Genomic DNA, 15,984 nt, shown 5'->3' on the forward strand with positions numbered 1-15,984 from the left:
TGCACTAGGAAGCCAAAAAATTCATTTAGCTCACTTTATTGCAATATTTACTATATTTAGTGGTCTGGAATTGATTGCACAGAATCTCTGAGGTATGCCTGTATATAAAAAGCTATTTTGAAAAAAAAATTTTTTTTTGTAGAGACAATAACTAAATGGATTCCCATGTGCCCATTACCCAGGTCCAACAATTTTTATCTCACGGTCAATCTTGTTTCAACTAAAAATTAATAATTCTCCAAAATTATCTGTTATCACTCAGTATTCAAGTTTCCCAGCATGGACCTTTTCTTCCTATTCAGTTTGTTCAAATTAAGATAATAACTTACACTTACTGCAACTGGTTGACATGAAACTTATATCTCCTTTTATCTATAAGGTTTTTATCTCTTTTCCTCCAACAACTTCTTTGTTAAAGAAATGAAGTCACTTATTCCATGCAGTCTTCAATTACCAGTATTTGCTAACTATGCCCCTGAGGCATTTTTAAACATATTCCTCTGTCCTTGTAATTTTCTGTAATTGTTGAATTTATAGTCTTTTTTTTTTTAAGATTTTATTTATTTATTCATGAGACACACAGAGAGAGAGACATAAGACAGAGGAGAAGCAGGCTCCATGCAGGGAGCCCGACCTCTGGAACTCCAGGACCTTGCCCTGGGCTGAAGGCGGCGCTAAACCACTGAGCCACCCAGGCTTCCCTGAATTTAGAGTCTTAATCAAATTCAGAATCCATAGAGAAGACAACCTGATACATGGTACTGTGTTTTTCATCAAGGACCATATACATACTGTCTTGTATCTGTGATAATATCAGCCAAGGATGAACAATGCCGAAATGCAGTATGTATTTCACTGAGAGCTGCAAAAATGTGACACTCTAATTTTATGTCTTCATTATATACACTGTCTCTTTTAAGTGGAAATTTTTATCAAATCTTTGGTTTCAAAAAAGTAGTTTGTTTAGAAGAGGAAGGATAAACACTTGATTTTTATGAATTTTTGAAATAATGAGTTGGTATTTTAACCTCCCAGAATAGTAAACAAAGAGAATGTGTTTTTCTTTTTTCTTTTAATGATTTTATTTATTTATTCATGAGACAGAGGGAGAGAGAAAGAGAATGGCAGAGACACAGGCAGAGGGAGAAGCAGGCTCCATGCAGGGAGCCCGACCGCTGGACTCGATCCCAGGTCTCCAGGATCAGGCCCTGGGCTGCAGGCGGCACTAAACTGCTGAGCCACCCGGGCTGCCCAAGAATGTGTGTTTTAGGGGAGGGATGACTATAAACTCTTAGATTTAAATAAATATAGCATGCTTCAAATTACTGTAGTTGTTTATTTCTATTATTGTCAAATTTTCCCATATTTGGCCTGTGAGAGCCTCTTTAATTAGTTTCTGAGTCGTGTAGACAGACCTTAGTAGTTTTAATAGCTTTCTTGCTTCTGGTATAACAAAATATCCCAAGATCATCTTGTCCATCTCCTGCCCCAGACCCTGAAATAAACCATATACCCAAAGAACTCTGGTACTTTTTACTGGAAAACAGCATTCAGAGACAACAGTCTGGGTTCTAAGGAGTGCTCATTTCTTCTGAGCTGGCATTTTATCTAGACCTTTCATTGTGGTAAGAGCTAGTATTACTTTTTATTGATTCTCCCAAATAAAATTCTGCAGGTTTCAAAAAATTATGTTGATCTTATATTTCTATTCCTTTCTTCTCCCATTCTATATGTGATTCTTGTTATAAAATGTCACCAACATAATTAAAATCATTTGCCTTAAAAAAAATCATTTGCCTTGTTGCACAATATATATACAACAGTTTGGGAATAATAATAATAAGACTATGATTAATGAAAACCATTTAAAGTTTTTACATTGTTCTTCTGTCCTCAGGATAAAATCCACCAGGCATATACAATCAAATTACTGTGTTTTAAAATCACTTAAAATAGTTCCTTCCTATAATTATACCACTCAGGCTTCTTTGTTTCATTTTGCTTTCACTTTTTAGATTTTTTTTTTTAAATAATTAAAACTCTGTTTTAGAGTTATGTAAAACATTTATATGGTCTCAACATCACACCTAGAAAACAAGAAATATTTGCAGAACTCTAGCTATTCCTTCTATTCCTATTCCCTATAGTGGAATAGTTTTTATTAATTCCTAAATTAAAAAATAAAATTAGAAATGGACATATACACAAATATATTTAGTTAGATAAACAGAAACATACTTAATGAACTTTTCTGTATCTTAGTTTTAACACATAATATAAATTGGCTATTAAGGTACAGAAGGAGCTCTTCATTTGCTTTTATACCTATATAATACTCCACTGGATAAGTGAACTATATTTTATTCAATCAGAACTCTACTGATGAATACTTGTGTCCTTTCAGTCTTTTGCTATTATAAACAGTGCTACAATGAATGTAGCCTTGTGCACATGTCATTTTGTATTTATGCCAATCTATGCTTGGGATATATGCCTAGGAGTGAGATTTACTAGATCAAAGAGTAAATGAATATTTAATTTAGCTAGATATTGCCCACTTTCCCAATATATGAGGCTGTATTACTTTGTATTCCAATAGATAATCTGTGAGAAAGTGCCTATTTCTCCATAGGCTCACCAAATGGCTATGCTGCTGATACGAAAGGAGAGGGAAAGTGAGGAAGAATCTGACAGGTGAAAATTATTACCTCAGTATAGTTTCATTCACTTTTTCCCTTTTATATGCAACTTCATTTACATATTATACACACTAGAGTTGACTGTCTAATTCAGACTTGTGATTATTTAGGCTCTGTAGACAAAAACTAATTTAGAAAGTTAGCTAGGTATTCTCTTACTGTCTTCTTTACTCATTTCAACTTCATTTACTTTTTAACTATGTTTCTTCTACCTTTTCCAGTTTTCTACTCAATTCTCCTTGGTGGAGAAGATGGATGCAAAAGAACTCAGAACTATTCTTTGTTAGAAGGGGGGGTGGGTCGGAAGAGAGAGAAAAGAGAATCTTAAGCAGGTTCCACCCCCAGTGTGGAGCCCAACAGGGAGATCATGACCCGAGCTGCAATTAAGAGTTGGATGCTTAACTGACTGAGCCACCCAGGTGCCTCACATTGATCTACTCTTATCTTTATTTCCTGCCATGTTCTTAGTTGGGTTTTATTTGCTCTTATTTTTCTCTCTTAAGGTAAACCCCTGGGTCATTGACTTTATTTTCCATCCTAATATAAGCATTTAAAGATACAGATGTCTCTCTAAACCAAGAAGATGTATCTACACATTCTGATATGCAGTACTGTCATTATCATTCAGTTCACAATGACATCTAATTTCCCTTGTGATTTCTTCTTTGACCCACACGTGGGTATTAATATCCAAACATTTGAACTTTTTTTCCCTATTCTAATTTAACTCCACTATGATCCAAGAACATACTCTTGTGTTATTTCCATCCTTTTAAATTTATTTAGATTTCATGACCCAGCATACTCTCTTTTGATAAACATACCATGCGCACTTGAAAAGAATGTGTATTAGCTGCAACATGAAGTGTATTGTTCTATAAACATCAATTAAATCAAGATGAATGATAATGTCTGTCAAATCTTCAATGTCTTTCCTAGCTTTTTATGTAGTTATTCTACCAACTGCTATGGAAAGGGTGTTAAAGATTTCTACCTATCTTGGTAATGCAAAACTACCTATATGTAATTTCTGTGATTCTGTAAAATTTTGCTTCATGTTATTTTGAAGCTATGCTATCAGGTGCACACATATTTGTCACTGTTATGTCAGAATTGGGACCAAGAGGCAGTACACACATATAAAAAGAAATAGGAACCTTATTAACACTTGTTCTAGGTCCATTGTTTAGGAAATTCAATCCAAAAATATGAGTCATTGCTATTTACTAGTTGCATTAGATAAGGATCAATATGATACAGTTGTATCCAAAGAGACATAAAATCATATTTCAAAAGGATTGCAATAAATATCTAGATAGCAATCCTTACAAAAATATCACAGTATAGGGGCACCTGGGTGGCTCAGTCAGTTAAACATCTGCCTTCGGCTCAGGTTATGACCCCAGGGTCCTGGGATCAAGCCCTACATCAAGCCCCACATGGACTCCCTGCTCAGCAGGAAGCCTGCTCCTCCCTCTTCCTCTGCCTTCCTCTCTCTCTGCCTGCTGCTCCCCCTGCTTGTGTGCTCTTTCTCTGTCAAACAAGTAAGTAAAATCTTTTTAAAAATACCACAGTATAGCTCCTTAAATTTAAGAAGTTTATATAGTACATGTATGTACACTCCTTTCAATTCATTTTAACATCTAAATCCTCTCAATTCACTCTATGAAGTAGATACTAAGTATAATTTATGTCTGAGAAATATAAAACCCAGAAAGATTACATGATTTATCCAAAATTACAAACATTCAGCAGAGCCAGAACTCAAACCTGAATCTACTTTTAAAACACCACACATAGCTCAAAAAAGAAAAGAGTATTCAACAATGTATATTGGAGACCAAAAAGCAAAAGTTATAATTTTAATTATATAAATATGGATAATTCTAATAAGAAATGGGAGGAGATATTACCTATGAAAGTATGAACTCTACTAGTAAAAGTAATATCAACTATCTTATTTCTCAGGGCCTGATATATGATATACTCTGGGAATTTAATAAATGTCAGTGGATTGAATAAATGAAGTTGATGAGTGAAACAATATAGCTAATATAGGGTTTTCTGAAGTCAGATTTTAAAAGGACATATATAAATAATGGAAGGAGGGAAATGTAACTAATAATATTTATGAATTAATATCATAAACCTTATTTATTTATAATATTGTCAAAATAGACTACATTTTATAAATGATACAAAGGAAAACCAAATAGGCCTACTGGTTGTATAAATGTAAGAGGACGAACTAAGAAGAAACAAGAATACTGCATGGGAAAGATGATGTAATGTTAACAGATGCAGAGAGAATAAAGAACTACTCACACCTCCTCTTTTGCATCCATCTTCTCCACCAAGGAGAATTGAGTAGAAAACTGGAAAAGGTAGAAGAAACATAGTTAAAAAGTAAATGAAGTTGAAATGAGTAAAGAAGACAGTAAGAGAACACCTAGCTAACTTTCTAAATTAGTTTTTGTCTACAGAGCCTAAATAATCACAAGTCTGAATTAGACATGCAACTCTAGTGTGTATAATATGTAAAACATCGTAAGAAAACAATTTCTAAAGTGCACTGATTTGGGAAACGGAGAAACTTTTTTTTTCTTAGAAAACTGTGTATCAAACAAAGACTCTGAGTTGCAAAGGGTTTTGATGATCCACTGATGTTGATCTACGTTCAAAGTACAAAAACTACTACTTGTAAGTGGGCTTGTAAGCAATAAAAAAGGAGAAAGTTACACCAAGGGCAAATTTTATTTCCCTATAGTGATGTTACATTTTTTCTCTATCAATAAACTTCTTCTTTTTAGGGAGGCCAGTATAACTAATACACTAGATTTTTTTTTTTTTTTAGATTTTAAAAATTATATAGGGAAAGGTCCTGAAAAATACCTTGAGGAATAAAATAAAAACTATGTAAGCTCATTAATAATATAGGATAACTTGGTACCCATAACTGGATTAAAAAACCCACAGTTTACAGTGTTAACCAAGAACTAAAGTAAAACTGATTCAACGTCTTCAAAAGTAATTCACAGGACTCGAACCTCATACTTTAATCAAGATACTCAGCTGACTCAACAGGATGCAAAGAATAACAGTTAACATGTTGAATGATAAAATGAAGACTCTGAAAATTTTCAACAGACTGAAAAAATTAGCAGAATCAACTAATATTAAAATAATAGCAATAGCAGTAGAAGCTGACTTCATGAAATAAAAGGATGAAGCTAAAACCAGAACTAAGGAAAGCTGATAAACACTCCAATTTACAACACAGAAGCCCACAATATTTTAGTATTTAATTCTTTTTTTTTGGGAGAGAGAGAGAGAGAATCTCAAGCAGGCTCCACACTCAGTGTGGAGCTCAACATGACCCTGAGGTCATGACCTAAGCCAAAATCAAGAATCACACAACTAACCAACTGAGTCACCCAAGCACCCCAGAAGCCCAGAATGGTTTAATATTGGTTGAGAGGAAAGGGCTAATAAGAATGATATTAGTTGTTTAAGCGGCAGCTAGACACACTGATCTCTCCCTGGCTCTAGCCTAGCAAGTACCTCCTCTCTCATTTTGTTAGAAAGGGAGGTTTTTCCCCCGAGAAAAAGGTTACTGGAGGGTTTATGAATAAGGGAGCATATTAAAGCAAGCTGAAGGTAGAGACTGCTCCTGAAGCAAGAAAATCAAGTGAAAGTTTACATAATGAAATAAAAATGCTGGGAACCAAAGCCCTCCTGCAATGTCTGGTTTTGTTGGTTTACCTCAATGCATATAAACTTTGAGAGCGAAAAGATTGGCAGAAATCTCTGGGAAACTTGACCAGTGTAACAAAAAGCACACTGAAATACAGTGACATTAGGTGTTCCCTAAAAAAGCAGGCTGATCTCAAAACAGTAAAAGTACAGTCCACAAACCCTGTCCATGTGCTCAGAGCTCCTAACGTGTTTTTTAATGTAAAAGCTATTAAATCTGAGTAGTCAGAATCATCATATATTTCATATGAGGAAAATGTCAAATTTAAAATGCAGAGACTAAATTACACAGAGAAAAAAGTGACTGGAAGACAACAAAACTCTGAAAGGAGAAAAAAAAACCCTAATATTAATATTCATCAATAAGATAAATGTAACAATCAAAATACAGAAATAGAAAGCTATCAAAAAATAACTGCTGGAAAACAAGAACATTTTAGGAAATTAAACTATGATGGCAGAAATGAATAACTCAATAGAAGATTCAGAATATAAAGTTGTAAAAATTTTCCCACTAAATACACTAGAAAGAACACAGGAGAAAAAAAAATTGTAAAAAGAAGACTAGTGCAGTCCCATATGACAAAACGAAAGTTTTGGAAAAGAGAAAAAAAAACTACAAAAGAAGAAACTAAAGAAACAATTCACTAAGATTTCCCAGAACTGAAACTCAAAGTTCCCAGACTGAAAAGCAACTCCTAAAAAGCTAACAAGCATTCAGATGCAGAGATGAACATCTAGGAATGTTATGGTGAAATTTTAAAGCACAAACAAAAGAGAAGATAAGATCCCACCTGCTTCTTTAGAATATTAAAAAAGCAAAATTGCAGGACCTCTCAAAAGCAACACCAGACCCTGAAAGACATTAGATCAATGCTTTCAAAATTCTGAGGAAAAATCATTTCCAATCTTGAATCCAGAATTCTATATTCAGTTAGATATGAGTCAAGTTTGAGCTGAAATACAGATCCTTTCAAGGCACTTGACTAGCTCAGTTAGAACATATGACTCTTCATCTTAAGGTTATAAGTTCTAGCATGACATGTGTAGAAATTACTTAAAAAATAAAATCTTAAAAAATTTTACAGATCAATGAAATGAACAGGCCATCAAAAAATGTCTTTTTGGTTCACGTGGGTGGCTCAGCAGTTGAGCATCTGCCTTCCAGCTCAGGGCATGATCCTGGGGTCCCAGGATCGAGTCCCGTACCAGGCTCCCTGCATGGAGCCTGCTTTCTCCCTCTGCCTATGTCTCTGCCTCTTTCTCTGTGTGTCCTCACGAATAAATTTTTTTTAATGTCTTTTAGGGGGAAGGGAGGCAGTCTTTCTTTTTTTTTATTTAGTAGGCTCCACACCCAACATGGGACTTGAATTCACGACCCCGATATCAAGAGTCTGCATGCTCTTCTGACTATGCCAGGTAACCTGACAGATAATTCTTTTTAAAGAGATTACTGAATGATCTATTCCACCAAGACATGGAAGCCAGAAAAAAAAAATCACAAAAAAAAAAAAGAGGCAAGGGAATCACCAGTATGATGGCAAAACAAGATCACAAGTGGTCTGGAGAATACAATTATAAAGCCTCCAGAAAGATTATATAAAGAAGATAAAATGGACAGGATATCTAATACACGTTCTTAAATGCAATGAAAAGATTTTATAAAATTTGGGGACTATGTGATTAAATTAGTGACAAGTACACAGAAAACTAAATAAAGGGAGGAAATACAATAATGCATTATTATACAATATATAAAATATTTTCCAAAAAATTAAGTCAATATATACTAAAGTAGGTAACCAAAAAGTCTCTATTAGTCGTGATAAAAAAACATCAGGTATTCATCAAACTAAAAAATTGTAACTATATTAGAAGTATGGTAAGATACAAGTTTATCTAGTTTTTAGATTTTTATCTACCCTAGATATTTTGGAAACATAATTTTTAAATGTTTGTTTTTAATGTTCCCTCTCTGCCATGCATATTAATTTCAGAAATTCCTAAAGTTTAATAAGTATTGTTAGTATTTCAAAAGTATGGCCGGGGATCCCTGGGTGGCGCAGTGGTTTGGCGCTTGCCTTTGGCCCAGGGCGCGATCCTGGAGACCCGGGATCAAATCCCACATCAGGCTCCCGGTGTATGGAGCCTGCTTCTCCCTCTGCCTGTGTCTCTGCCTCTCTCTCTCTCTCTGTGACTACCATAAATAAATAAAAATTAAAAAAAAAAAAAAAGTATGGCCATTGAGGAACCACTTATAACTGAAAAAAATGACTGTAGAAAGAGTAAAAAGTCTCACAGCCCCCTTTCTGAATGCTTGAAAGTACTGTCAAATATCTATCAGAAAAATCAATGAGTAGTAGACCTACCTGTTCCAGATTTAATATGTTTTAACGATTGATGAATGACTCCAAAAACCCATCACATAAAACAACATGTTACTTCATCCAGGCACAAATTTAATCACATATACTTGATGGCTTCTATGCATTGGAAATTATTTGCTAAATGAACTTGGTAAATGAACAAAAAAGCATCCACAGTTTAACACAGTTATGAATCTCTCCTAAATCAACACATATATTTTATTCATCTCAACTTAGTCTAATATAGACTAACATTTGTAAAGTAAAAAAATGTACCAACAAAAAAAACACAGTGTTCCTGAAAGAAAGGAAGAATAGGTGAACAGGTATGAAACTGATAGTATATGTGATTTTGGGAACCACTGAAAATACCAAGGGCCATATGAAAAATTAGAGACATGTTCCATAAGGATCCAAAGACATGTACATAGTTAATAACAGAGTCAGGACTACAAATTAGCAGTCCAAACTTCTAATTACTTTCCCAACATATCATACTGCCCTTCCTTCAGTTAGCACTTTTTTTCTAAAGATAGATAATATATTGGGAGAAGCTGGGAAGACGGTGGAGTAGGAGGACCCTAATAAGCTCACCTCCTCCCATGGATACAACTAGGTAACACAGACATTAGTGTAAGCCATAAAATGACCTGAAGACTGGCAGAATAAATTCCACAGCTAAAGGTAAAAAAAGAAAAAAAAAAAAAAAAAGGCTACATCAAAGAGGGGAGGAAGGGCAGAGACATGGTAGGGAGTTAAACACACCGCAGGACCATCTATCTGGGAGGTGACCCACTGGTGCGCGGAAGGGAGAGAAACAGACTACCAGACTGGGAAGCCTGCAAGCGTAAGACCAATCCCCATAAATTTGGCTTTGAAATCTAGAGGGGCCAAATTTCCTTAGCTCTTACAATCAGCAGGACTTTAAGCCTGGAATTTAAAAAATCAGCAGCTCAGTTTTTGGAAAGGCTGGAAGGCAACAGGAATCTGAGTACCTGTCATTAAAAAGACAGCACAACTGCCATAGAGATATAGTGTAGAAGCAGCAGTTTGAAAAATGCCTATGGCATATGGGAGGAAGAATGATTTACTAATCTGAGAGCCTATCCCAAAGAGGCAGAAATCACTGAGAGACTCCCCCAGGAACAAAGGAGCTGGCAGGTGCCATTTCCCTTCTCTGCCACCAGCATAAACACACAGCCAACACAACACCAACATTCAACTACTTGCTACACCAAGCCCTGCCCCCCAGGCTTTTGTGGATCCGCCCTTTACAGTCATACTTGCCTAGTCGTGGAGCTGTAGGTCCCTCACCTGGAAGACCAACGCGAACCTTGCCAACAGCACATCTCCTGACCCCTGTGTTTTGTGGGATCTCAGTCTGGTGGTAGAAGACCTATACATATCTTGTTAAAACTGCATGCTCTGCATGCCACACACACACTTTGTGGGTCCTCCCAAACCAGCCTGCCTCCAAACAACATCAACAAGTAAATAGTAGCTTTGAATGACACACTGGACCAGATGAATCTAACAGATATATTCAGAACATTCCATCCTAAAACAGCATAATACACATCCTTTTCAAGTACACCTGGAACATTCTCCAGAATAGATCATGTATTAATTAGGTGACAAAATAAGATTCAACAAACTAAAAAAAGATCAAAGTCATACCATGCTTTTCTGACCACAATGCTATGAAACTAGAAGTCAACCATCAAAAATCAAATCAAAACAAAAGAGCAACCCTGAAAAGAGCACAAATATCTGGAAGTTAAATAACATATTTCTAAACAATGAATAGGTCAACCAAGAAATAAAAAAAGAAAAAATTACATGGAAGAAACACAAATGAAAATGCAACAGTCCAAAATATTTCAGATGCAGCAAAAGCAATTCTAAGAGGGAAGTTTATAGCAATATGGGCCTACTTCAAGAAACAAGAAAAATCTCAAATAACCTAACCCTACAGGTAGGGAGTTAAAAAAAAAAAAAGAACAAAACCCAAGCCCAGCCAACGGAAGGAGATTTAATAAAGATCAAAGCACAGGTAAAGAATATAGAAAATTTTAAAAACACAATAGAACAGATCAATAAAACCAGGAGCTGGTTCTTTTAAAAGGCTGATAAAACAAAATTGATTGGGATGATGCCTGGGTGGCTCAGTGGTTGAGTATCTGTCTGCTTTCAGCTCAGGGCAAGATCCTGGGGTCCTGGAATCAAGTCCCACACTGGGCTCCCTGCAGCGAACATGCTTCTCCCTCTGCCTATGTCTCTGCTTCTGTGTGTCTCACATGAATAAATTTTAAAAAAAATTGATAAACCTCTAGCCAGAATGATCACAGAAAAACAGAAGATTCAATGAAACAAAATCAGAAATGACGGAGGTGAATAACAACCAAAAATTCAGAAATACAAAGGATTACAGGAGAGTATTATGAAAACTTATATGCCAACAAATTGGACAACCTATTAGAAATGGACAAATACCTAGAAACATAACCTACCAAAACTGAAGCAAGAATAAAAAATTTGAACAAACTGATTACCAGCAATAATACTGACTTGATAATCAAAAATTCCCAACAACAACAACAAAAAAATGCAAGACCAGAGGGCTTCACAGGTGAATACTACCAAACACTTAGAGAAGAGTTAATCCCCATTCTTCTCAAACTATTACAAAAAATAAAAGAGGAAGGAAAACTTCCAATTTCATTCTATGAGGTCAGCATTACTCTAATACCAAAACAAGATAAAGATACCACAGAAAAAGAGAATTACAGGCTAATATCTCTGATGAACACAGATGTAAAAATCCTCAACAAAATATTAGCAAACCAAATCTAACAATACATTAAGAAAATCATTCAGAGAGGCAATCTGGCTGTTTTAATCAGTAGTACATGTGACTCCGGATTTCAGGGTTATGATTTTGAGTGTAGAGATTACTTAAAAGTAAAAAATAAAATCCTTAAAGAAAAAAAAAAAAAAGAAGAAGAAGGGAGGGAGGGAGGCAGGGAGGGAAAATCATTCACCATGATCAGTGGGATTTATTTCTGGGATGCCGAGTGGTTCAGGATTAGCAAGTCAATCAATGTGACACAACACATCAACTGGAAAAAGGATAAGAACTATATGATCATTTCAATAGATGCAAAAAAAGCATTTAACAAAGTATAACATCATCTACTTATGAAAAAACCCTCAACAAAATAGGTTGAGGTTTAAAATACCTCAACATAATAATTTCCATATATGAAAAACACACAACTAACATCATACTCAATGGGGTGGGGGCGAGGGGATGTCACCTTTTCTCCTAAGGTCAGGAACAAGAAAAGGATGTCCATTCTCACCACTTTTATTCAACATAGTACTGGAAATCCTAGCCACAGCAATTAGACAAGAAAAAAGGAATAAAAGGCATCCACATTGGTAAGGAAAAAGTTAAACTTTCATGATCTGTAGATGATATAATACTATATATATAGCAAACTCTAATGACCCCCCCCCCCAAAAAAAACACCCTACTAGAACTGATAAATGAGTTCAGTAAGATCACAAGATGCAAAATCAATGCACAGAAATACACTGAATTTCTATACAATAGTAATGGAACAGCAGGAAGAGAAATTAAGAAATCAGTCCCATTTACAATTATGCTAATAATAAAACCTAAGAATAAATTTAACCAAAGAGGTAAAAAACCTGTACTCTGAAAACTGTAAAACACTGATGAAAGAAACTGAAGACCACACAAATGGAAAGACATTCCACACTCATGGACTGAAAGAACAAATATTGCTAAAATGTCCATAGTATCCGGGGGCTCCTGGGTGGTGCACCTGACACTTGGTTTGGGTTCAAACCACCATCTCAGGGTCCTGGGATCAAGCCCCGCACTGGGCTCCACGCTCTGCACAGAATCCATGTGAGATTGTCTCTCACTCTCCCTCTGCCCCTTCCACTCATGCTCTCTTTCAAAAAATAAGTAAATAAATCTTTTTAAAATGCCCATACTACCCAAAGCAATCTACAGATTTAATGCAATCCCTATCAAAATACCAAAAACATTTTTTACAGAAACTAGAACTACCCTAAAATTTGTATGGAACCAGAGACTCCAAATAGCTAAAGTAATCTTGAAAAAGAAAAAAAAGCTGCAGGTACCACAATTCCAGACTTCACATTTTATTACAAAGCTGTAGTAATCAAAACAGTAGGATACTGGCACAAAACCAGAGAGATCAATGGGATATAATAGAAAGCCCAGAAATAAACTCACACTTACATGGTCAATTAATCGTCACCAAAAGAGGCAAGAGTAAGCAACAGGAAAAAGAACGTTTCTTTAATAAATGGTGTTAGGAAAACTAGACAGCTACACACAAAAGAATGAAATTGGACTGCGTTCTTACACCATACACAAAAATAAACTCAAAATGGATTAAGGACTGAAATGTGAGACCCAAAACCGTAAAAATCCTAGAAGAGAGCACAAGCAGTAATTCTTTCTAACACTGGCTGTAACAGTATCTTTCTAGATATGTCTCCTGAGGTAAAGGAAACAAAAGCAAAAACAAATTAGTGGGGAGGGCCTAGCTGGTTCAGTTGAAAGAGTATGTGACTCTTGATCTCACCTTACAGTCGTGAGTTTGAGTCCACCTTGGAGAGAGAGACTATAAATGGAGAGAGTACTATACTCTCTTGGAGAGAGTACTATAAATAAATAAACAAACAAACAAACTTAAAAACTATTGGGAACAGAAAAATAAAAATCTTCTGCACAGCAAAAGAAACAACTAACAAGACCAAAAGACAACCTATGAACGGGAGAAAATATTTGCAAATGACACATTCAATAAAGGCTTGGTATCTAAAATATAAAGAATTTATACAACTCAATACTAAAAAAACCAAATAGTACAATTACAAAATGTGTATAAGACATGAATAGACATTTCTCCAAAGAAGACATAAAGATGGCCAAGAGATACATGAAAAGATTCTCAACATCACTCATCATTAGAGAAATGCAAATCAAAACAATGAGTATCACCTTACACTGTCAGAATGGCTAAAATCAAAAACTAAGAAACAACAAATGTTGGCATGGATGTGGAGGAAAAGGAATCCTCCTGCACTGCTGGTGGGAAAGAAAACTGGTGCAACCACTGTGGAAGACAGTATGGAAGTTCCTCAGAAAATTAAAAACAGCTACCCTAAGATCCAGTAATCTCACTACTGGATATTAACTCAAAGAATACAAACACATTCATTTGAAGGGACACATGTACCCTTTATGCTTATTGCAGCATTATTTATAATAGTCAAACTATGGAAGCAGCCCATATGTCCACTGATCAATGAATGGATAAACATGTGGTATATATATATATATACATATATATATATATATATATATACACACACACACACACACACACACACACACACAAATAGAGTATTATTCACCCATTTAAAAAAAAGAATGAAATCTCGCCATTTGCAACAACATGGATGGATCTGGAAACTATACTGTTAAGCAAAATAAGCCAGATAAAGACAAACAGCATATGATTTCACTCATATGTGGAATTTAAGAAACAAAACAAATGAACAAAAGAAGAAAAAAAGAGAGACAAACCAAAAAACAAACTCTTAATACAGAGAACAGATGGTTACTAGAAGAGAGGTAGGCGTCCTGTCCCTTTCACTGCCAATATTCTAGTTCAAGCTCCTAACTACTTAATGAGATGTTATAAAACAGCACACTGATAAGGAGTAGTCTTGGTTTAACTACTGCTCTACAACTTAATAGTAGTGTGAACTTGGGTAAATTATTTAAGTTCTTCTCCATGCTGCATTTTCCTTATTATGTAAAGGAATTAACAGCAGGCAGTGTTTACCTCACATCATTTTTTGAGGATTAAAGAAATTAGTATCTATAAAGATTCAGTACAAGTACCTCAGGTATATAGTAAGCTTTATGTAAAATTAAATGTTTCATAATTATTTTCTGTCTCCAATCATTTTTTTCTCAGCTTAACTACTACTATCAGACTAATGTTCTTAGAAAAATTATTTTTGTCATCTCACTTCAATGTAAAATATCATGACTACTTTCTAAATGGAGATTAAGCTTCTATGTCTCACTTTTTTTTTATGTCTCACATTTATAGGTCTCCATTACCTAGTCCACAGGTCAGCAAAATATGGCCTATAAGCCAATCACCTGTTTTTAATACATAAAGTTTTACTGAAACATAGCTATTCTCATTAACTTATATATTGCCCCAGGATGTTTTTCTCACATGGATATAGAATTAAGCAGTTGTGACATAGTCTGTAGGGGCCACAAAGCATAAAATGTTTACTCTCTGGACCTTTACAGAAAATATTTGCCAATTGCTGACCTAGTTGAATCTCCTATCTATACTATCTGCAACATATATTCAGCATGCTTAAAATGAAACTCATTTTTTTTTATATTTGCTTGTCTCAAGTTCCCTTTTTTTTTTTTTTTAAGATTTATTTTTTTTATTCATGAGAGACACAGAAAGAGAGAAGCAGGCTCCCCTATAGGGAGCCTGATGCAAGACTCGATCCCAGGACCCCAGGATTACGATCTGAACCAAAGGCAGACACTCAAACACTGAGCCACCCAGGTGCTCTCGAGTTCCCTATTTTATTAATATCTAACAAGTATTTATTATAACCTTATTATATGCCACATACTGATCCAGAGGCTGGTAAACAGCAGGGGATAAAAAGAAAATCTCAACTTTCATACAGCATATTTTCTTTTGAAGGGCAAGAAAACCAAAAATAAAGCATACATGTAAGTATATGTCAGTTAGTCATAAGTGCTATGAAGAAAAACAAAGGTGTCTAGGATGACAGAATGGCAGAAAAGTGGGGTGCTATTTTAGATATGATGACCTTTCTAATGAGGCAACATTTTTAAGAGTCTTAAATTAGATAATGACCCACAGGAATGCTTTGGGGAAACATAGGGAACTCAACTCTAACAGTGGGTGCCTCATCTGCCTCACCTCATCTGCCTGCCTCACTCACAAATGTAAGCATTTGTACCTTAGGTGCCTCATCTGCCTCACTCTAGTCCCAAATCCTGCTGCCAATAACTTACAACTAGAATA

At 35.3% G+C, this 15,984-nt stretch overlaps 1 protein-coding gene across 3 annotated transcripts in view; it reads right to left on the reverse strand.

Annotated features, from left to right (window-relative positions):
* Window positions 1-15,984, reverse strand: part of JMJD1C (jumonji domain containing 1C) — a 324,083-nt gene that overhangs the window by 198,925 nt on the left and 109,174 nt on the right. The window contains exon 1 of one of the 3 annotated variants that reach the window (XM_072756130.1): window positions 5,025-5,069. The exons of the other annotated variants lie outside the window; for them this stretch is intronic. The gene's annotated coding sequence lies outside the window, so the exon portion shown is untranslated. Of the gene's footprint in view, window positions 1-5,024; window positions 5,070-15,984 lie in introns of those variants that run through there. 3 annotated transcript variants of the gene reach the window in all.

The sequence above is a fragment of the Vulpes vulpes genome, chromosome 4 (assembly GCF_048418805.1).
Source record: "Vulpes vulpes isolate BD-2025 chromosome 4, VulVul3, whole genome shotgun sequence".
Classification (NCBI taxonomy): Eukaryota; Metazoa; Chordata; class Mammalia; order Carnivora; family Canidae; genus Vulpes; species Vulpes vulpes.